Source organism: Mauremys mutica, chromosome 1, assembly GCF_020497125.1.
Source record: "Mauremys mutica isolate MM-2020 ecotype Southern chromosome 1, ASM2049712v1, whole genome shotgun sequence".
NCBI lineage: Eukaryota > Metazoa > Chordata > Testudines > Geoemydidae > Mauremys > Mauremys mutica.
The window spans coordinates 106,221,266-106,245,027 of record NC_059072.1 but is presented as its reverse complement, the minus strand read 5'-3'; the positions used below and the strand labels follow the sequence as shown (position 1 = coordinate 106,245,027).

Genomic DNA, 23,762 nt, shown 5'->3' with positions numbered 1-23,762 from the left:
TCTCACATACTATGTCTGTCCTGCCTGTTTAGATTGTAATCTCCTTGAGGCAGGAAATGTCTTATGCAGTGCCCTATGCAATGGGGCTCAGAGCTTGGTTTGGACCTCTATAAATAAACAATAAAGTAACTTTTAAAACATTTCTCATTTATTCCTTATAAAAAAAACATAGTTGTGCACTATAGGCCTGCTCCAAGTCTCACTGGAGACAATGAGAATCTTTCTATTCACTTCTGGGGGTACTGTCTCAGTCCCTATGCTTGAATGGGTATATATATTTGTGTGGGCGACTGTGCTCCTCTGACAGCGCTCTTCAGTGGCATTAGCGTTAATCTGGCAGCAAGTCAGATACTTGCTGTCATCCTTGGGTGGGAGGTCACCAAAAGAAGTACAAGAAATTTTGAAAGCAATTTAATTAACCTCTTGCCCCTCAGTGAAATAAGTATTAAAATCATTTTTTTTTATCTAGAACCTGTTCACTTGGAACAGAGGGAAAATCATAACACGCTTGTGGGTTCCAGGAGGATCAGTGCAGTACCCCACTGCCAACTCCAGTATGTGGTCTGGCCTTTCACTGTCTATAGGCCTGATACTGCAATCTGATCTATGATGCTGCACCCCCACATGCCACAGAGCCTTATAACTTACATGTTGATCCTCTTGTCTTGGAATATCCATGAATCAGTGTAAAGAGAGTGGGGGTGGTGGGCAGCAGAGGCTTGCCTCCTCCCTGCCCTCCTTTTAGCATCCTGCTACCTGTGTGAAGCATGACTGAGCAGTCCCCGCAACCCAGAAATGCGAGGAGTGCATGGACTGCTGTTGTGAGGCCTTAACACGCTGCAAAAGTGGCAGGTGGTTGCTCAAGGAGTTCTGCTCATTTGCATAAGATCCTCCCCTCCCAACTGCAGAAGGAGAAATGGTCCCTTGTGTAGCAAGTCGATGCAGCCTGCTGGGGGTCATGCACCCCATATTGCTATGTAAACTGGCATCAGGATTTGGGCTTAGCAGGTCTTCTTTTTTTTTTTTAAAGGCTCAAACTTATTAAATAAAAAGTGAAGCTGAAAACACGATGGATGGTGCTTTTTTAAAATGATTGCTGCGTTGCTGACGCATTTAATATCTCCAGGTAGTGGGACAGGAGGTTATTAGGAAGCTATCTAGGCTAGCATCCTGCCAAATTGGCCATCATTGGTCCTGTGTGAATCACAGTCATTACTTGGCTTGTTCAGGACTGTTCTGTACAGTATATTCATACCAATTTAAAATTTTGAATAAACCTGAGTGGGGAAAAAAAGGAACTGAAAAGCTCTGAAATAAACAGAGGCCAAGTTTTTAAAAAAAATGATGTCTACAGTTAGACTTCTCTAAGCATATTTAGGGGCCTAAATCAATGGCCTGACTTTCCAAAGGACTGAACCCCTTAGCGGCTCCTACTGGTTTGAAAGGAGACCTCGGGGTGTCCAGCGTTTTTGAAAATCAGGCTACTTTTTAGTTAGTTAAGTATGGATTTAGATGTGTAACTTTAGGCACAAGTTTTTTGAAAAATTTGGCCACAGCCTTTTAAAGATAAATTGGTAACAGCAGCATGGGCCCAGCTCCCATGGCCTTGCCTCTTGAGTCATTCACAGCTGTGCGAAGTGGGTGTGACATGCTGCCATTCCGATGTGATAGCATTCCACTTGCACAGGTGTAGATGACTACCCAGGGTGCAAAGCGGCGGAAAATCAGGCCCACTGTGCAGAGATTAGCAGGGCATCCTGTTCTGGGGGCAGTGCTGATTTTTGTGGGTTTCAGAAGCTAGTGGGAACTTTGCAGGCAGGTGATAAAATGTTGTTGTTACAGGCCACTGTGAGTGGAACAAGAAAACTGTGTTCTTCTGACAGATGGTTGAATGATATTCTCTTCTGAGAGATGGAGATGGGGAGAAGGAAAAGGACAGGACTTTTCAAAGTTTAGCTGGGTAATGAGTGAAGTGAAAAGCATTAAAATCAGTACATAAAATTACTAAACATCCATTTTTGTGAGGCATTGATCAGTGTGGATAGTGCTGAGTGCTCTCAGCTTCCATCTGGTCATATCCTGCTCTGTTGAAATCAGTGGGAAAGCTCCCATTGACTTAAAGAGAGCAAGATAGGCCCATAGACTTCAGCGGGAGCTTAGCATGCTCCTAGGAGATGCTCAACACCTCATAGCAGGATTAAACTCTAGCGCACACACAAAGTATAGATGTAAAAAATTACAGAGAAATATATGGTAAGAAACGGCCTCAGCAAGACAAAATTCTGAACCTCAAAATGTTTGGTGGTGGTTTTCTAAGCCACTACACAACGTGTTATATACATGCAGTGGAGTTTTGCCATTGACTTCATTAGAGCAAAGATTTCATCCTTTACTCAAGTGCTAGAGTGCTTCTGATCAGTTGTAGGTTCAAATCTGCTGTTGCCCTGTGATGAGGGGTTGGTTTGGCTGTTATAAAGACACAGGTTATTGTGGATCAAGGGTTTAGTTTTTCAAAACTCTTACATTGGGGGTGTTCAGGACTTTGGTTTAGCTCATCAGAAATCTCTGACTGATTTGCAAAATGTGGACCTAGGTTCAGATAGTCTGACACCCCACCTCCATCCAAAGTTTAGAGATTTTTCATGGCTGGGATTTGGATAGTGACTGACTTTTATTTTGAAAGGATGGTTGAAATATCAGTTCCTCCTTCACTTGCCAGCAACAGGGACCCATGTTCAGAATGCTGTGTTTCCTCACTACAGATGATGGCATCGTAAGCATCTACAGTTCGGCAGCATAGCAGAGCTGCATTGCCTTCATTCCTCGCACTGCTTAGATGCCAGTGTTGTCCCTGACGGTTGCAGCAGGAGCCCAGGCCCCTGAACCCACCTCCGGGTAGGTAAAAAGTTTTGGTTCAACTTTAATTCAAACAAGGTTGGTGGGTGGGATGAAGGAAGAACTCAACCCCTGCTGCCCCCCAAGCATTTCTTTGTGGACTTATTTCCCTCGCACATTGTTAGTTTTGAATATAAGAAGCAATGAGAGTGAGGAAGAAATTTGAGCAGCCTACATCCAGCTTTTTTTTTTTTAATTACATAGCTGGAGTTCAGTACCAGTGTTTTATTTCTCTCTTCTTGCTTCACTAAATCAAGCAGGTGAAATAAAAACACGAAAGACAGGACGGAAGGCAAATATGCAGTTTAGCACCTAGCCAGGAAAGAGAGAGAAGGAGTAAATAAGGAGGAATCAATTACTTATTTTGAGGGTTCACTCAGGCCTGTGCTTTGGGGATCACAGTGATTTGTTTTTGTTGTTGCATTAATTAGCTTTCCATCTCTTCAGCCCATTGTGCACTGCCGTGAAGCTGGGTTCCTGCACTGCAGTGTTAAGACGTGATGATTATCCTTTACTTTGCAAAGATTAGTTATTTCACAGGCTACGTGGACCCATTCTGCAGTTGTCACACTGGGGGTACGTCTACACTATGGGATTATTCCGAATTTACATAAACCGGTTTAACAAAACAGATTGTATAAAATCGAGTGTGCACGGCCACACTAAACATATTAAATCGGTGGTGTGCGTCCACGGTCCGAGGCTAGCGTCGATTTCTGGAGCATTGCACTGTGGGTAGCTATTCCGTAGCTATCCCATAGTTCCCGCAGCCTCCCCCGCCCCTTGGAATTTCCGGGTTGAGATCCCAGTGCCTGATGGGGCAAAAATCATTGTCGCGGGTGGTTCTGGGTAAATGTCGTCAGTCCCTCCTTCCGCTGGGAAAGCAACGGCAGACAAGCATTTCGTGCCTTTTTTCCCTGGACTGCCCTGGCAGATGCCATAGCATGGCAATCATGGAGCCTGTTTAGCCTTTTGTGACTGTCACCGTATGTGTACTAGATGCCGCTCACAGAGGCGATTCAGCAGCACTACACAGCAGCATGCTTTTGCTTTTGCATGATAGCAGAGATGGTTACCAGCCATATTGCACCATCTACCATACCATCAATTGGTAATAAGATGATCATGGCTACCAGTCCTTTTGCACTGCACCATTTGCTGCTGTCATAAGTGCCCCTGGCTGAGATCAGCCAGGGGCGCAAAAGCCAAAATTGGGAATGACTCCCTGAGTCAATCCCTCCTTTTTGGTATCTAAAAATAGAATCAGTCCTGCCTAGAATATGGGCAAGTGTACTAGAGAACCACTGTATCATAGAACCAGAGAGCACAGCTGCTCTGTGTCAGATCCTGCAGAAAGTATGAGCTGTATGCTATTCACAGGAGGTGCTCCTGCAACAACCCCACCTGTTGATTCCGTTCTTCCCCCAGCCTTCCTGGGCTACCATAGCATTGTCCCCCCACTTGTGTGATGAAGTAATAAAGAATGCAGGAATAAGACACACTGACTTGTTAGTGAGAAATGAGTGGAAGGCAGCCTCCAGCTGCTATGATAGTCCAGACAGGACAGTAAGGAGTGTGGAGGAGAGGAGCCCAGCATCCCTCTGCTAGTCCAGGGGCAATTGAATCTTTTCTTTACACATGAAGGGTGGGGGCTGATGGAGCTCAGCCGCCTGTTGCTATGCTGACGATGGTTATCAGCCATACTGTACCATCTACCAGGAAAAATTAGGACCAGGCGCCCTTGATTGACCTTACCGATGCTAGTCAGCATGGTTACCAGTCCTTTTGCACTGCCCCATGTGCCAATAGGCTGATGATGAGGACGGATACCAGTCATATTGCACCATCAGCCACCCATGGCGTGGGGGGAGCAAGGATGTTGGTGTTGAGTGCTGCAGCATCGCGTCTATCTGCAGCATTCAGTAAAGATAGGGTGACATGTAAAAGAGTCAAGAGAGGATTGTTTTCCCTTTCACTTCTGGGGGTGGGTGGGGGGGTGCGTAAATTGCCTAGCTATGCCCTGACCCACCGCGGACACTGTGTTTGACCCTAGAAGCATTTGGAGCTCAGCCAAGAATGCAAATGCTTTTCAGAGACTGCACAAACTGTGGGATAGCTTGAGTCCTCCAGTCCATGAGCGTCCATTTGATTCTTTGGCTTTCCGTTACGCTTGTCATGCAGCAGTGCGTTGAGTCCCTGCTATGGCATCTGTCTGGAGATTTTTTGAAAATGATTTTGAATTTCATCTTCTGTAACGGAGCGCTGATAGAACAGATTTGCCTGCCCTTACAGCGATCACATCCGCATGGTCCATGCGGGAGCTCTTTCTTTATTTTGATTTTTAACTGCATCACCACCCGTGCTGATCGGAGCTCCACGCTGGGCAAACAGGAAATATTCAAAAGTTCGCGGGGCTTTTCCTGTCTACCTGGCCACTGCATCCGAGTTCAGATTGCTGTCCAGAGCAGTCAGTGGTGCACTGTGGGATACCGCCCGGAGGCCAATACCGTCGATCTGCGGCCACACTAACCCTAATCCGATATGGTAATACCGATATTAGTGCTACTTCTCTCGTTAGGGAGGAGTACAGAAACCGGTTTAAAGTGCCCTTTATACCGATATAAAGGGCCTCTCAGTGTGGACGGGTGTGGCATTAAATCGGTTTTACGCTCCTAAAACCGGTTTAAACGCCTAGTGTAGACCAGGCCTAACTCTCTCTCCTGTGTATTGTTTTAATCCTCTGCTCCCTTCTGCAGAGCTCAGTTCTGCCACAGGGCAGTTAGTGAGTGTGCGTATGCGTCCTGCTCTGACTTCACTACTCTTTGAGCTCCGACTGCGGGACGCCAATCTCCCTAAACAACAGTAGGGACTATAGTCCCGTTTGGAGCACAGAAAGGCACACATTTTAGAGACTGTTATCACTTGGTCTGCTGTAGTTTTTCTGTCATCATGATCTGGGAGGAGGCCTCCAGCTGCTCAACAGTAAACTCCTCTGGCTAGTTAAAGGACAGCATCAGTGAGTTTCAGAAGGAGTCTAATCCATTCCTCCACAGCTGGCAATATGATTACTGGGATATGAGACCTTGGAGGTAGTGAGGCCTCAAGGAAATTGGGGAGGGACTCTTCTTGGTGGTTTGAATAATAGTTTTCATGAACAAATTAGGGCTGATGGAGTCTCACAAGGTGTTTGTAGTGAGGGTGCCATCCAGTATTCAGCGCTCAGAACACAGTAGTCTCTATGTAGGATCATCCAGCTCACATGACCTGGTTTCTGTTCCCTGATTGGATGACCTAGCTTTTATAAACAGAGCAGAGCCTGAAAAGACCACTATGTTATCACTTCCCTCAGAGTGGAAGCATGACAGACAGACATAGAGAATGCTAAGACATTTTAAATTTTCTCTAGTGAAAAGGGGGACAGGAGAGAGCATGAGATCTGGCTATGTACATAGCTAATTTCAAAACAGTAGGGTGGGAGAGACAGACTATGAGCCAGATTCATTGGCTATTCAGCAGACTTTAAATTCACTTTGCTCCTGTTCTAGTCACATAAAATAATTGCTGTGGGCCCATCCTTCCTAACTGGTACTGCTATTTCTTGCCTATTCTGCCCTTCGCCCCATCCAACCATACTCCATGACATTAACAGCAGCAACACTATAACACCTCCTCCCTCCCAGCAGCCCTCATCCATAGTGCTGATACACTACAGTGATGAAGGCTGTAGGTGGGATACAGACCCTCTTAAGAGAGCTAGGCTAATGCAAAGGAACCATAGGGCAGGCACAATCCCCATCCTGCGAAAAACCCTGGGGACAGTCCTGGGAGGTCCCATGGGTGGGATGAAGGATGTAGGGTGTGGCTGGAGTGTTCTTATGCCCAGCAATTTATGCCTTTCCAGTGACCCATAGTGCCATTACAGTAAGGATGCAGTTTAGGTTAGCCCTCAGAGCTGAGCTAACCTTGAATGGAGAACACACAGCAGTTCCACCAGCCCAAGGATGAATGTAGCCCTGAAAGGTGATATAGATCAGATGACACTGCAGGAACTATAGATAGATAGATAGATAGATAGATATAATAATGATCCTATGTCACATATAGAGGTGATCCCATAGGGAAGTTGTTCCTGCTCTTTGATTCCCCCCTTCTCTCTACCCCCGGGTTCAGCATCTGACCACTGTACTGACACCTTGCTGCAGACTCAGGAGCTGGAACAAGTGCATCTCCAGGCATGAGACCTTTCTGCTGTTTGAGCATCACCCCTCACCTTTGGTCACATCAATAGAGCCACTTGCAGAGCAAGGTAGTATTCACTGTGAGCAAGGGTGGCCAAATGTCTCTTTCATTGGCTTTCTCACTCGTCCTGCCTCTTGACAGCCTCACTCCCACACGTACACAGCCAGCATATGCACTTCCTGAAAATACAGGACCGCAAATCTGAAACTGACCAAAAGAAATATTTTACTCCATGACTTTTAATTTAATTCAATGGAATTATAGACCATGGACAGTCATTGAAATAAATAGGCATTTTTAAAAAGCATTTTTGTGTTGCTTTGGAGCATGAAATACAGACTGTTTCTGCATGTCAGGTCATTTGACCAGAGGGACAAATGGTCTTTTTTCAGTGTGGTGATTCCTATTAGTCTATGTACTAGAAGAAGAACAGGAGATTTAAGCTTACATGGGAGTGAACTAAAGGAAGCTCAGTGAGGATGATCTTTTTGCTTCTATGGTACTTTCCCTCTGACTGTGTCAGAGTGCTTTTAAAAACTTTTATTCAATACCCCATGAGATAGGGGACTTTAGTATCCCCATCAGTAATGATGGGGGCAGAGGGAACTGAACCACAGCAAAAAATAAGATACTTATGTTAAGTCACAAACGGCAGCACCAGGACTAGAATCCAGATCTCCTGTCCCCCCTCCAATGCTCTGCCTTCCTTGTGGAGCTTTATTTATATTTGCCAGTGTCAGCTGGAATGGAAGGAGAACTAAAAGGGAGGAACGTATCTACCTGAAAACAGGTTAGCCAGGCTAAATACCATGCATTTGAGAGGTCTGATCCAACTTGGGACTGACCCTTAATCCCCCACTTCCTATCTTAGAATTCCTCTCCCCACATGTGAGCCCCTTTATCCTTGACTCCTCCTTCCTTTGACAGGACATACAATAGCCAGGCCTGTATAAATCAAAGCCTTGAATCAGGAGAGTTAGAATAGATTGGAAGTGCCAGTTCCTCAGGAAAGAAACAAGACTGACGGAGATCGGAAGAGTGATTGCAGCTTCGTTACAGGGGCCATTGTGCCATTGAAACAGGTTATTGCCTATCACAAGCTGTTTTTATTTTCCAGCTCCCAAGAGATGCAGGGCTTGGCCTGAAATAAAAGTGATCTATCCCTGTTTTGTACATCTCATGCCTCTTCCTCTATTCAGTGCTTATGGATACTTACAGGGGCAAAATGATATTTCAGCTGAAAAATGTGTCTCAGTTATAAGGAAGGATGGGAAGGGGAGGATGAAGTCACACTGCTGTGTGACTGTAACAGGACTAACTTAATCACATACAAGTCTAAAGCCAGGCACTAACTCAGACCATGAAGAGAGGCTCCTGCAGCGTACTCTTAGTGGAAACGTGCCCCTTTATTTGGACCACATTTGGATTCAGTCACCAAATCCTAGAGCTGGTCAAAATATCTGAATGTTGAGCTTCCAATTAAAGTTTTCAGTCAAAATTCAATTCATGATGAAAAAAATCTGCCCCCAATTTTTTTTTTGACCATCAAAAAACTTGAACATGTTTTTTTTTGTTTTTTTTTGACATTCCAAAATTTCAATAAACCAATAGATAATTTCAAAAAGCAACTGATCCTTCCATTGAATCCCAGAGCAAAAGGGGAGCAGAGAAGGAATTGTAATTCCCTGATTCACAGTTCTCCCAGGGCAATACCCACCCCTACATGCTGCCCATAATCTGGGCTAGAAGAAGACCAGTGTAGTGCTAAAGAATCTTTCTGGGGCAGGAACCTCATCTTGTCTTTATATTGTCTGTAAGGCACCCACCACACTGTTGCTCCTATATTAACACCTGTTGGACCTGTTACTGTTCGAGTGAGTACAGCTTACGTGTGTAGGACTTGATGAATGCTGTGTAACTACAGTGTGCAATTCCAATCAGTCTCTGCAGACTCCTTTGAATCACATTTGGTCATAAAATCTAGCAGTACTTTCCATGTAACTTGCACTTTGGTTCAGAGGCATGTACTGTGTGCACTCTGTAAATAATGATATCAGGTTACATTTTTTGTGTTGCTAACCGTCTTTGATGCTACCTCAGTGCCCTTAGTCCTAATTCCGGTGGGTAGTTTTTCCTTGTAGCCAGAATCTGCATGATCACTCACACAGGTAGGCCCATTGACACCAGTGGGATTACTCACATGAGTAAAGTCTATTAGTTAAAGGAAAGGTTGCAGAACTGGATTCCTTAATTGGACATAACATGTCAAGGAGTTAGCTCCTATTATTTGGCAGAAATCTCCAAGCACTGGCAAGACGGTAAAGGTCTAATTGTCATTTTGTATTTTACAGTGATATAGATGAAACGCAAATGACAAGGCAGTTGAAGTTGCCATTACTCTTTTAAAAATAAAGTGTGTGTAATGTGTGTACTGAAATCTCTAATCGGTTCCCTGGCATTCAGGAACAAATCACTATACAAATTAATAATGAAGAGTATGGGCCAGATTCTCAATTGTGTGCATCAGGGTAGCTCTACTGAAGTTAATGGAGCTCAGCTGATTTTACACCAGCTGAGCTTCCTCCCTCCTCCCGCCCTAATTAACTAAAACAGTTTTTCAACCCAGCTCACTCCGAGTATGCTGCTAGCCTTTCAGATGAAAACATTCCTGTGTACACTCTATCTTGGAACAGCTCATTCAGGAAAATTGACTCATTTTGCTACTGATCTCCATCAGCATGTTGTTGCCTTAGTAGAATGTAGCAGTGAATGGATTAATTAGCTTGAATGCATTGATCTACATTTAAAAAATCCAGGGACTGTACTGGGCTTCTTTACATAAAACAATTTGTGTTGTGGTTTTGCTTTGTTCACATACTTGGGAAGTGAAGTAGCACTCGTGATCAAACGTCATTTATTAAATGGGACAACATTCATAAAATCTTAATGTTTTTCAAGACATAGTCTGGAACTAGTATGTACCATTGTCTCAGTCTGTCTTCCTGTTCCTTTGTCATTTTCGTTCCACTCCCTAATTCACTTATAAGAGTGGGAGTTATTGCATCACTTACAAAGATCTCCTAATTTCAGTTTCAGGTCTAAATTCACTTCTTTAAATTATGTGGCTCTTTCTTCCCTATTTTAATTCAATAGCTGTAATACATAATCATTGTTACGAATATTCATCACCATCACCACTCCCATAATCACACTGGTCATTGGGGCACCATCACTGATGAGCAATCAACCAATTGTCTCCACCCCTGATAATTGTGTGTCAATGCTTGAGTCTCCATGAAGTCCATTCCTATCCACTCTTTTATGTTGTCAATCCATCTTTTCTTCTGTCTACCTCTTCTTCTCTTCTCCTGTACTGTCCCTTAGAAGATGTTTTCGGATAGTCCAGATGATCTTGTTACATGGCTGTACCACTTCAGCTTGCACTTTTTCACGGTCGCCAGGAGATCTTCATATGACCCAGCGCATTGGGTGATGATGTTGTGGACCTCTTCATGAGTGACATGGTCAAAGTAGAAGATGCCCATGATTTTATGGAAGTATCTCATCTCTGCTACCTGTATATTCTGTTCAAATTCTGCCGTAAGGGTCCATGTCTCGCACGTATACAAAAAAATGGAGATGACCAGTGCGTGCAGCAGTTTCAGTTTGGATTCCAGGGAGATGTTCTTGTTCCTCCAAATTGGCTTTAGCTTTGCCACTGTTGCTGTTGTTTGCGCAGTTCTTACCAGAATTTCTGCCTTTGATCCTTCGTCAGTGATTGCCCCCAAATACTTGAACTGTTTCACTGTCTCCAGCTCTTGTCCACTGGCAGTGATAAGTGAGGTGATTCTGTCACTATTGAATATTATGTACATTTTTATTAAACTATTGCACATAACAAATCAGAATTAAAATAAAGTGCAGCAACATGACTAGCTTCTTCCAGATAAACTCTCTTAAAGTTAATGACAGATAATACATAACATCAGAGAGAGAGATAAATTAAACACCCTGGGCTGGGGAAAAATTATATATTTTCAGCTGTAATCTGAAAAGTGATGGATGCTAAATGAATTCCAGAGATGTAGGCAGGTTATTATTTTATCTTGTCAAAAAAATTCTATCAAAACTCTTCCAATGAAAAATTTGGTTTTCTATTAAATGAAATTTTTCACAGAAAGTGTCTGCTTTCCTTGGAAATTTTTCAATTTATTTTTTTACTCAGAATATCAAAAATCAAAACTTTTTGGCCAACCTTCCCGAACGTTGGGATTTTCAAGTTTTCCTTTTTTTCCCCAGCAAAAAGTCAAAATTTTCTGCTGAAATATTAATCAAAATTTTCCCTGGGGCAGAGGAAGAATTTCACTTTCTATCCAGTGACTACACATGACAAGAGTTGCATAAGAGCAGGCTCTCACATTAACAGTGGCCAGATTGGGTGAATGGAGAAAGAAGAGACCAATGCTAGGTTAGTGAAGGGAAAGGGGAGAAAAGTAAAGACAGATAATGTTTGAGAGATAGTAGTTGGGGGAGGAGATGTATTTGTTATTACTGAAATATATCCTGAAAAAAGACTTTGGGTCAAAATGTTGACATTTTGCTGAATAAAATTAAAGTTAAATAATTCTTAATGGATAAGGCTAAGTCTACACTTGGGGGGGGGGGGGTTCGACCTAAGATACGCGACTTCAGCTATGCGAATAGCATAGCTGAAGTCAGCGTATCTTAGGTCGATTTACCTGGCCATGAGGACGGCGGCGAATCGACCGCTGCCGCTCCCCCATCGACTCCATTTCCGCCTCTTGCCGCGGTGGAGTTTCGGAGTCGACGGTGGAGCGATCAGGGATCGATTTTATCACGTCTACACTAGATGCGATAAATCGATCCCCAATAGATTGATCACTACCCGCCGATCCAGTGGGTAGTGTAGACATACCCTTAGTCTACATTTGGAGTGCCTTACACTTTACCATATGGTAGGTAACTTTCCCTGTTGATATGGCCAATATAGGAATTCCTCAAGTAGATTAGAACTATTCATTACAAACTGAGGCTTTGATTCTGTGAACATCTAAGCACATGTTTAACTTTGAAACATGAGTATCCCCCTTGGCTTCAGTGGGACTATTCACATGTTCTAGTTAAGCTTGTGTGTGTAAATTGGGGCAATCTTTTTTTGTTTTTGTTTTTGTTTTGTTTTTTGTTGAATCACTTGCAATTTGATTTCAAAGAAAATGAGTTTATTTATCAAACATATATACTTGCTGAATAATTTGGATCAATAGGGGCTGTTCATTGCATGTTTTTTTTTTTTTTTTACTAATTGTGATTCATATTGTGTGGTTGATCCACTTCCATAGGTTACTTGGGACTACTAGAGCAGGAGTGGGCAAACTTTTTGGCCTGAGGGCCGCATCGGGTTTCTTAAATTGTATGGAGGGCCGGTTAGGGGAGGGGATCATGGCCCGGCCCCCACCTCCTATCTGCCCCCACCCCGGGACTCCTGCCGCATCCAACCCCCCTGTTCCCTGATGGCCGCTCTGGACCCATGCCCCATCCACACACACCCACTCCCTGTCCCCTGACCACCCCTGGACTCCCCGCTGCCTCATCCAACCCCTCCTCTCATTCCTGATGGCCCTTCTCCCTGTCCCCTGACCACCCCTGGACTCCCTGCCGCCCCATCCAACCCCCACTCCTTCCTGACTGCCCCCTGGGACTCCTGCCCCCATTCAGCTCCCTGTTACCCTCCCAACCACCCTGACCCTTATCCACACCCCCACCCCCTGCCCACCATCCCAAACTCCCCTGCCCTCTATCCAACCCTCCCTGCTCCCTTCCCCCTTACTGCACTGCCTGGAGCACGGGTGACTGGCGGCACTACAGCAGTGCCAAGCAGCTGGAGCCAGGCCACGCTGCCGCCACCACACAGCACAGAGACCGAGTCAGGCCGGACTCTGCAGCTGCGCTGGCCCAGGAGCTCACAGCCCCACTGCCCAGAGCATGGCACCAGCGGCGGAGCAAGCGAGCTGAGGCTGCGGGGGAGGGGGGACAGCAGGGGAGGGACCGGGTCAGGGGTCTAGCCTCCTGGGCCAGGAGCTCAGGGGCCAAGTAAGATGGTCCCGTGGGCCGGATGTGGCCTGCAGGCCATAGTTTTCCCACCCCTGTACTAGAGTGAGGCCTTCATTCAGAAAAGTATCCCTATTCAGGACAGGGTAAATCCCACTGAAGTCAAAGCATGTGCTCAGGGCCGCCCAGAGGATTCCGGGGGCCCGGGGTCTTCGGCGGCGGGGGGCCCTTCCATTCCGGGACCCGCCGCCAAAGTGCCCCGAAGACCCGCGGCGGGAGCCCCCCGCCGCCGAATTACCGCCGAAGCGGGACCCGTCGCCGAAGCGCAGCCCGGTCTTCAGCGGTAATTCGGTGGCAGGGGGGGGTCCCCGCCGCGGGCCTTCGGAGCACTTAGGCGGCGGGTCCCGGAACAGAAGGGGCCCCCTGCCGCCGAAGACCGGGCTGCGCTTCGGCGGCGGCGGCGGGTCCCGCTTCCCACCCCCGGCCCGGCCCGGGTCCGGCCCCGGCGGGTCCCGCTTCCCACCCCCGGCCCGGCGGGTCCCGCTTCCCGGCCTCGGCCTCTTACCTGAGCGCGTCTCCGGCGGGGCCTGAGCTTCGTCCCGCTCAGAGCCGCGTGGTGAGGGGGCAGGGCTGTGAGCTCCACGCCGAGCGGAGGCAGCTGCCCCGCCCCCTCCCCACGCCGATAGGAGCGGGGCGGGGCTCAGGGGCTCGGCCGGAGACTCGGCGCTTCAGGCGCCGAGGCTCCAGGAGAGGGGCAGAGGCAGGAGCCTCCGCTCTTCTCTTGGGGGCCCCTGCGGAGCCCGGGGCCTGGGGCAAATTGCCCCCTTTGCCCCCCCCTCTGGGCGGCCCTGCATGTGCTTAAGTACTGTCCTGAATTGGGACCTGACTGAGTGAAATATTTTGAACTTGGGAATAATGAGGAACAAATAGCAAATCATAGAGTTCAGGTCTGAATTTTCAGACAAGTGATCACCTGTGCTAAGATTAGTGAAAATCTTGGGATTTGCAAGTGTTTATGCAAATACCTGGCACATGTTGAAATGATGAATAATATGACACCATGAATCAGCATGACCTAAGCGGAGTCTGCACATTTGCTTGTAAAAAATATTAATGAGTCTTGGTTTTATTGTGTTTGAGTACTTTATTTGTGCTGGTCCTGAGCCCCAACACCTCTAGGTTTGTCAGTTCATAGCCCCGCACCTCTGGGCTCCCAGCCACCAGCCACTGCTCTCCGGCTGCCTAGCTGTGCAGGCAGCACCATCAGCAGCAGCAACGCAGAAGTAAGGGTAACAATACCATACCATGATTGTCCTCGGTAATGACAATAATATCATCACGCATTCAAAGTCATAAGTTTAAAATTTAAAATTAAATCATTGCTTGATCCCCAGCACCTCTTTCATTACAAATTAAGCAGCAGTGTTTAACTATTCTACCAGCTCTAGAACAAACCCATAATGTAGAGGGAACAGATGGGGGCAGGAGGGAAGAAAGAGTCTAAAAACATCTATCCTTCCTGAAGAAATAACTCAATCTCAAGGTCTATTTCTCTGGCTGCAGCTGAAAGAAAATCATTACAGGGTCCTGGGGAGGTCATACATATAATATATAATCTTACGCCCACACAAAAGCAATCCAACTTGCTCTGTTTTTCATCTTGGCCTCAGGCCAGCGAAATATTCCTTTATAAAACTGACAAGATCAGTCTTTGTGCCCACTCACTCAGAGCCAAAATGAGTGACTGACGCCTCCTCTTTGTTGTTTTGTATGTATCATCTTGAGGGGGAGGAAAGGTGTTTCCTGATATCCTGAACGTATTGAGTCTAATCTAATTAAAATGGAAAGAAGGAACCAAGAAACTGCAGCAACGCTGCCAATGCATCCGTGAGTCTGGTGATGGCAACACACATGACTCCAGCAGCCTGCACAAATTTTCTTAGAGGAATACATTAGCAATGACACCACTCTGTTGCTTGGTTCAGACTCTGTCTCTCCCTTTTCAGTCCAGTTTGGTTCTGAAGTCTGTCTCCTCAGCTCGACATCTTGTTTCCTCTTCTGGTTTTGTTTTAAGCTGTCGTGTATGTTTAGCAGTGCCAGAGGTTATCTTTGTTCCAGTTTGTTACTATTTGCCCATCTTTCTTCGGGTGCTTTTATATTTGTTGCTTTTCCTTTTCTTCTTTATTTTTTCTAGAGCTTTGACTTTTTATATATTTCTCTCCCCTCTCTCTCTTCCCTTTCTTCTCCATTTTGCTGCCCATTTTTTTGTTTCCCATAGATGCGGATCACCAGCTGTGGTACTGGTAAGCTCATCACCAGCTGGGGTGAGTTTATATGCAATGTTGCTGAAGAGAGTGGAATGAGGGGCAGAAGGTGGCTCTGTGCCAACTTTCTGCTCTGCCAATTCTAGGCCGGCCAAAGGCCAAAATGGCCCCCGGGGTAACGTAGAGCAGCTGCAAGCTGGCAGAAAGTAGCTGGAGATAGGGCCACAAACCTGGCCCTTGATTTTTATTTCACTCATTTTCTTTTTGTTTCTTTATAGTTAAAAATAAGTTTGAAATTTGCCTTCATTTCCTGTCTTTCCATTTACGTCCCCTCACCAATCTGCTACAGTCCCTCTGCGCTGGCTGCCTGTGATGGCTGAAGCAAAGCCACGCTGGCTGAGACAGATTCTTGCTACTTGGGAGGCCCTGGCACTGCACCCACACTCCTCACATAGTATTTCCTGGCATAATTTGCACGAAGGTGCTGATTCAAAGCCCATTAAAGTCAGTGGAAAATATCGCATTGACCTGAATGGGCTCAGGCTCAGAGTGCACATGTGCAGTGGTGGTTCTGCTATTCGGGCCACCTCACTGAACCTCGCTGAAATTTGTATTGGCTCATTCAGAAACATGTGGACATAGATTTATCTTTGATTTAGTCTGGCTTCAGCCCACTTCCACGCACTGCTCACGGCCATTGATTTAACATCTCTACAAGTTCAGCTTCTGAAGGAGATATGATTTCCAGGCATCTCCTCCATTTTCCTCAAGCCTGTCGTGCATACTCCACAAGGTGTGTCCAAAGCTGCAGCAATATCAGGATTTCTTGATGGCTGCCTGCATTCCACTGGACAGCTTGGCAGCCATAGCAGAGGACTAAGGAACTTTTTCCAAAGGTATCCTAAATTAATCAGCACATGATCAGTCAAGAAGGGTCACAGTGCCCCTCACAGAAATGCTGGTGCTCTCTCTCTTACACACCATATTATTGCAGAGAATTCCTTTTCTTCTAAAATGTTTGAGCCCAGTGTATTTCCATGTCAGATGAAGGCATGTTCCCTCTTGCCTCTAAACTGCCTGTATTCATTACTTTCATATGTTGGTGACTAGAAGAGAAACCCTGGGCTAACTGCTTTGGACCAATGAATGGAGAGACTTTTTGCCTTGGATGGCTCAGAGTTTGCAGTCTGCTGGCACTAAGGAAGCTAATGGACAATAATCTCCCACAGGAGTGGTTCCATGAGCAGACAGTGAAATCTTTGCCGGGCTGCAGCAATGGGGAACACTTCTCAAAGGAAAGGCCGCTCTGAAAATAGGGCATACTTCAGTTCCAACCTGCAGAGTTATCTGCTGTATTATTAATGCTTTTTGTCAGCAGAGACACACCCTTATATCCAAACACAGTTGGGTCAGAGGTAGTCTTCCAAGATATTCTGAAATATGTCACTAGTACAGTTGGGTGTGAAGGGGGTTTTCAGTTTGTGGGAAATTGTAAAATTTCAATTTTTTTCCATTCTGAAATGGAATGAAAAAAAATTGAAATTACCTGTGAAATTAAATTTAAAAAATAATTTGGGGTTGATTAAAACATTTTATTTAAATAAAATCAAAACATTTATTCCAAATTGGACATTTTAAAACTTATTATATATGAGAATTTAATTTCAAAAAGTCATTTAGAAACCAAAAAATCAAAATGATCCATTCTGAAAATGTCCAACTGAGATGCTTTGATATTATTGAAACATTTAGTGTTGGTTTTTTTCAGACAAAATTTCATCAAAATTAGACATGTCTTTCAAAACATCTTGATTTCCATTAAAACAGTAGTTTTTATTTTAAAAAAAATGAAAATTTCCAACCAGCTTTAGTCACTAGATCATTCACTCCATTGACTGGGGAATTAAAATAATTCAAAAGTTAATTGTGGTGCAGAGGGCCATACAAGCACGCAAACAGGTAAACAGGGCTAGACTATCACTCAGTAGAATTACTTTATGATATGATATGATACTGCATGTTGCGTGCTATGTGGAATTACTGTGACATATCATGTTCTTGATTATCATATTCCAGAGAGTGAATAGTAATCCAGCAGTTGTTTGGATCACTAGGTAGCTAGCCCCTTTCTTTGAAGAGCCTGCTAACCCAGGCTATTACTTTGGATATGTCTATACTACCCGCCAGCTTGGCGGGCAGCAATCGATTCAGCAGGGGTCGATTTATTGTGTCTAGTCTAGATGCGATAAATCGACCTCTGAGTGCTCTCCCATTGACTCCTATACTCCATCGCTGCGAGAGGCACAGGCAGAGTCGATGGGGGAGCGTCAGCAGTCAACTCCCTGCAGTGAAGACACTGTGGTGAGTAGATCTAAGTACATCGACTTCAGCTACATTATTCACGTAACTGAAGTTGAGTAACTTAGATCTGTTTTCCCCCCCCCACACCCACACCCTAGTGTAGACCAGGCCTTTGTTTGTTTTGCTATCCAGGCCTTACTTGCTTTCTGACCTGATGCTAAGTCTCTCATTGTACTGTCTAAATCTCTGCAATGTGGTACTTGTAGGAATTGGTATTACAATGACAGACACGTTGAAACACTGCTTTCGGCATTATGTTGTTGTACAGCAAGTTTAATTCCCTTCCGAGATACTCAGTGATCTCCCAGAGAATGTCATAACATGTCCCACACTATTGAACACTGTTGGCAGTGACCATGTGATATACAATGCCATGGAGTGAAAACTTAGCTCAAAACACCCATGTCCTGAGTGAGCTTGAAGTAACCAAAAAGAAACCAGAATTTCTGTTTGCTTAATTGGGGGGGAAAAATGTCAGCTTAATAATGTTTGAGGAGAACCACTATTTTCTGAGGTCTAAAATAAATTGCTCCTGCTTTTGGCTTGTTTTTTAGTTCCTTTTGCTTTTGTCAAGCAACATTTAATGTAATTTCATAAATAACCCTAGACACTCTTTTTAATGTCTTGTGACAAAGTTCCTCTTCTGCCTTGGTGGGTCCTGTGCTTTTTGGCGGATTTGCTCACCTCAGAGGTTCACGGCAGCCCTCAGTTTGGCCGTTTCTGCTAGAGGCTCAAACCTGCTCTTCACTCAGCTAACCTCATTACTGGCCAGCATGGGGAACATGGAGAACAATCCCCACAGTCTGTGTCCCATTAGTGGGTCAGAGACAGACCAGATCCCTTTCCAAATTAGACCTTCCCTTCTGGTGTTGCTCACAGATGAGGTCAGCTCCTCCTGTGTCCGATCAGGAGATGGGGGAACCCAGTCCCGTCCTTTACACCAGGTTCCAGCCCAGGGCTCTGTGGATTGCAGCTGTCTACAGTGTTTCCTGTATCAGCTGCATGACAGCTACAACTCCCTGAGCTACTTCCCATGGCCTCCCCCTAGTACCTTCTTTATCCTCACCACAGGACCTTCCCCCTGAAGCCTGATTACACTTGTACTCCTCAGTCCTCCAGCAGCATGCCTTCTCACTCCTTGCATGCCCTCCACTAACTGATGGGAGGTCCTTTAAACCAGGTGTCCTGATTAGTCTGCCTGCCATAACTGATTCTAGTATGTTCTTAATTGGCTCCAGGTGTCTTAATTAGCTTGCCTGTCTTAATTGGTTGTAGCAGGTTCCTCCTGATTGCTCTAGCACGGCCCCTGCTCTGGTCACTCAGGGAACAGAAAACTACTCATCCAGTGACCAGTATATTTGCCTTCTACCAGACTCCTGTACCCCACTGGTCTGGGTCTGTCACAGTCTGTTTATTCTCTATCCATCTGGCTGTTGATCTTTCCCTCAAGTTTTTAGGGAAGGTCATTACAAAGTAGATTAAAAACAGATTTGCAATCAATATCCAATCAGTATTGCATTGCAGTACCCAAAATGTGAATACATGGCTAGAGCATTTCTTTTAATGCAATTTGTCTTTTATGTAAATTTTATCTTTGCCCCCTAGTTCTGTTGCTGTCACTTATGATATAATTAATGGGTAAAGGATTTTGCCATTCTACACATCCATGTTTAACTAACAGTAATGTTACATGAGTCACAGTAAATGTCTGTGCCTCTGTTGGATCAGGGCCGCCCAGAGAATTCCGGGGGCCCGGGGTCTTCGGCGGCGGGGGGCCCTTCCGTTCCGGGACCCGCCGCCGAAGTGCCCCGAAGACCCGCGGCGGGAGCCATTACAGAACCAGTTTCTCCTCCCTTGGTTTTCACACTTCAACTGCTAGAACAGGGCCTCATCCTCCCTGATTGATCTAACCTCGTTATCTCTCGCTTGCTTCTTGCTTGCTTATATATACCTGCCCCAGGAAATTTCCACCACTTGCATCCGAAGAAGTGGGTATTCACCCACGAAAGCTCATGCTGCAAAACGTCTGTTAGTCTATAAGGTGCCACAGGATTCTTTGCTGATTTTTCAAAGTGTGATGTGGCTATCATGAATCTAAAGCCTGGCTATTCGGCAAATGAATTGACTTGTGCTATCCCTACGATCCTTCCATACAAGGATTCAGATGTCTAGTTCCTTTTGCTAAACAGGGTGACATTCCATGTGCAGAGTGTTGCATGAGTAGATTGGCGTCTCACATGACAATGATAATACTGACCTCCTTTATTAAGTACTTTGAGATCTACAGATGAAAAGTGCCATATAAGAGCTAGACATTATTTTATTTTATTAAGGGGCAGGTTGAGACAGCAGAGCTGCACAACTAATATGTTACGCCTTTTTTGAAAATGTCCTGGCCACATGCTCCTCCCACCCACATTCAGCACTAAACACGCCATAATTGTCAGAGCACAGACTTGTCACAGGAGGGAGTTATCAAGAGCAACCTCCTCACCAGATGATTTATTTTTAATACATATTGGTTTGTTGGTGCATGCCCTTTTCAAAAGGAGGTCTTATATAAGCTCACGAAAGAAATGATCAAATCTGGATCTAGGGCAAGTCTGTATCCCAGCTATGGCCAGGTAGTCTCCTCTTTGTAATTGAACTGCCCCGGTTGATGAAGTCTCAGAGCTCCCTTGTAGGAGAATATCACCCTAGTACCATCTAAAAATATTGCTCCAGACAAAAGAAACATTTGGTTGCTTTTTACAATACCTATTGCATAGCTATATGCAATTATTTTGCAATTATGTGATAAGCAATTATTAGACATGCTGATGTCCTTAGCCAATCATTCCAGTGCTAATCAGTTCATTTCATCCCTGGCTTTTTCTCTGATTTTTCCCTGAGGTGAGCAAATAGTTGTATGGCTTATAAGGTGCTTATAATGAGAAGGGGGAAATTTCTTTTGTTTTCAGTTTTGGTTTTAAGTATTTGACTGAGCAGGTTATTTTGCAACATGGAGTGTGCATGGTGAGGTTATTGGGTAATGCCAGCATCAGCCTTGAAATGAATAATTCCATCGTATTCTCTGTCCCTTTTAAGGCTTTAGATTAATGTTGGCCCTTACTGGTCTTCAGGCAAGTTCTGGCCCTTATAGAAATCATTTCATTTTTTGACAGACTGCAAAAAGGATGTGATTCAACACAGTGAAAAGCCCTCCAGTTAGAGTACCCAACAGTGAGTACTCATTAGTTCAATAGTACAGAGGGTGTCGATACGTACAATAGATTCTGGCTGGCCTTGTGCTGTAGACAGAAATCTTACATCAAAAGTACCCACCATGGGGGAAACCCTGGCACACACTGAAGTCATGGGAGATTTGCCTTTGACTGCGTGAGGCCAGGATTTCACCCCACAAGCTTGTGGATGCCAAGTACTTAACAATAGCTTTCTTCAGACTAAAAAAGGATGAACCACTGCAGGATATCAGATCCTCTTTCCCTTTAAAAGACTAAGCAGCCTGGATAGCCCATAAGTATTTGACTGTCTTAGGGTGAAAACCTGGCCTCACTGAAGTCAGCGAGAGTCTTGCCACAGACTTCAACGAAGTCAGGATTTCACCCCTAGTGTTCCAGATTAAAACATGCTCATCTCTCCTCTGGCTTATCCTTTGATTTACTACCTTTAACAGACATGAAATTCCTCAGACTTGGCAGAACCTACTTTTAATACAAGTAACTTTCATGCTAAGTGCCACTGCTGTCAGTGCTGTGAAGATTAAATTACACTTTCAACACAACTCCCATCTTACACATATGGAAATCCCTCATATCACTAGGAAAAACTAAATTGAATTCTTCACAGGAGTACCATAGGGAAATGCATGATTTTCAGAGCTTCTGGGAAATACCACAACCCACTTTAATTGGAGCGAATGGTGCTCAGCACTTTTGAAGATCAGGCCTATTAGGCGAAAAATAATACATCAGACATCAGGAATGTTTAATATAAGTTCTGGGCTGGTAATGATAATGGTCTTACTTTTACATGTCACCTTTCATCTACATGCAATCATAAAATACAGTACTAATTGACTGTACAATCTTATGCTTCACCCACCACTGAAATACAGCTGCTTCTGGAGTGAAGCATTTCAGAATGCACAACACTACATATCAGCTGAGGGTAGGAATGAAGAATACTGTATCTAATTGTAACTGCAGGAAAAATCTAGGACAGAAGAATGTAATTACCCAACATAGAATAGTTGCAACATATCTGATCTCCCAAGCAGGGCTGGCTCCAGGCACCAGCATTCCAAGCAGGTGCTTGGGGCGGCAATCTGCAAGGGGTGGCAGTCCATGTGTTTTTGCCCCCACGCAGCGTGCCGAATTGCCACTGCAGACAGCGAGGGCAGTCCATGTGCCGTTAGGGCGGCATGCACATTTCCGCGGCGGCGGCAATTCAGCGGCAGCTTCTATGTTCAGCTGTCCGCGGCGGCGCAGCTTCTGTCTTCTGGCTGAAGACAGAAGCTGCCGCCGAATTGCTGTCACTGTGGAAACGCGCATGCTGTCCTAATGGCACACGGACTGCCCCCGCTGTCCATGGCGGCAATTTGGCGCCCTGTTTGGGGCGGTGAAAACAGTAGAGCTGGCCCTGCTCCCAAGGCCAGCATGTTCACTTCCTAGAAAAGAAGAGGTCCTTTAAGCCATTCATATTTGTTCACAGTATCATTTGTGGGCTATGGAGGCAGCTTTATCTGGCCCTTACTAGTTGAAATGAGAGATACCATAACAGTGGTCTTTAAGGGAACCAGGAAGGAAGAAAAGAGAATAAATTGATAAAAGTAATTTCTTTTACACATAATTAGCCTGTGGACCTCATTGCCACAAAATATCATTGAGGCCAAAACTTCTGCAGGATTCCCAAAAAGATTGGACATTTATATGAACAATGAGAACATGCAGTTACAACAGTAAATATTAACTCCCTTCCCCAAGTTAACAAACATACTTCAAGGGTTTGGGAAGGGATATGAACTCTCCTAGTTCAGGGAAAAATCCAACCTCTGTCAAGCAGGAGGGTGGAGGAATTTTCCTTGGGGGCAAACTATCTCATGACTCCCTGCAGTGAGTTTTTGACCCCTCCTCTGAAATAGCTGGTGCTGCCCAGTGTTGGAGGCAGGGGATGTATGTCTCATCCTGTGCAATGGGGAAGCCTGGAGAAATCCCCCCTGCCACCCTCTCAAGATATTTAACATAAGTTGAAGGAAGGCTAAACTCAGAGCTTTCCATCTATATCCCATCTCTGAAGAAGCGATCGTTCTAGGCTTTCATTGATGAGTCTAGCTCAGTGGTTCTCAAACTTTTGTACTGGTGACCCCTGTCAAATAGCAAGCCTCTGAGTGCGACACCCCCCCTTACAAATTAAAAACACCTTTTTTATATATTTAACACCATTATAAATGCTGGATGCAAAGTGGGTTTGGAGTGGAGGCTGACAGCTCACGACCCCCCATGTAATAACCTCGTGACCCCCTGAGGGGTCCTGACCCCCAGTTTGAGAACCCCTGGTCTAGCTCTTTGTGCTGTAGTCACCAGTCAGAAAATTCTGAACAAACTTTTTCTGATGCTGCATATGAGGCTAATCTACTAAAGTAGTGACAAGACCATCAGTGAAAGTATGGTAACTTAATGCAACATAAATTACCTTTTTTCAGTGATATGGTATCTTACTGCCAATCTCACTACAGCATATTTGAAGTATTAGTTTACAGTTCCTCAGGGGTTGGGGAGGAGGCAGGAGAGCCACTTGAAAAGGAGATGAGGGCAGGGAGAACATGAATTTTAACCTTAATGTATCTTCCGCCTGAACTACTACTTTATGGAAGCAGCTACCAGTTTCTTCCAGACTTTCTGATGCAGATTGCTCTACTAAAACTTTCACTGG

At 45.1% G+C, this 23,762-nt stretch overlaps 1 protein-coding gene across 3 annotated transcripts in view; it reads left to right on the top strand.

Moving 5' to 3' along the window:
* Positions 1 to 23,762, top strand: part of CHRM2 (cholinergic receptor muscarinic 2) — a 130,199-nt gene that overhangs the window by 14,095 nt on the left and 92,342 nt on the right. For all 3 annotated transcript variants that reach the window (XM_045001193.1, XM_045001194.1, XR_006575987.1), the window contains exon 2: positions 2,763 to 2,895. The gene's annotated coding sequence lies outside the window, so the exon portion shown is untranslated. The remainder of the gene's footprint in view (positions 1 to 2,762; positions 2,896 to 23,762) is intronic.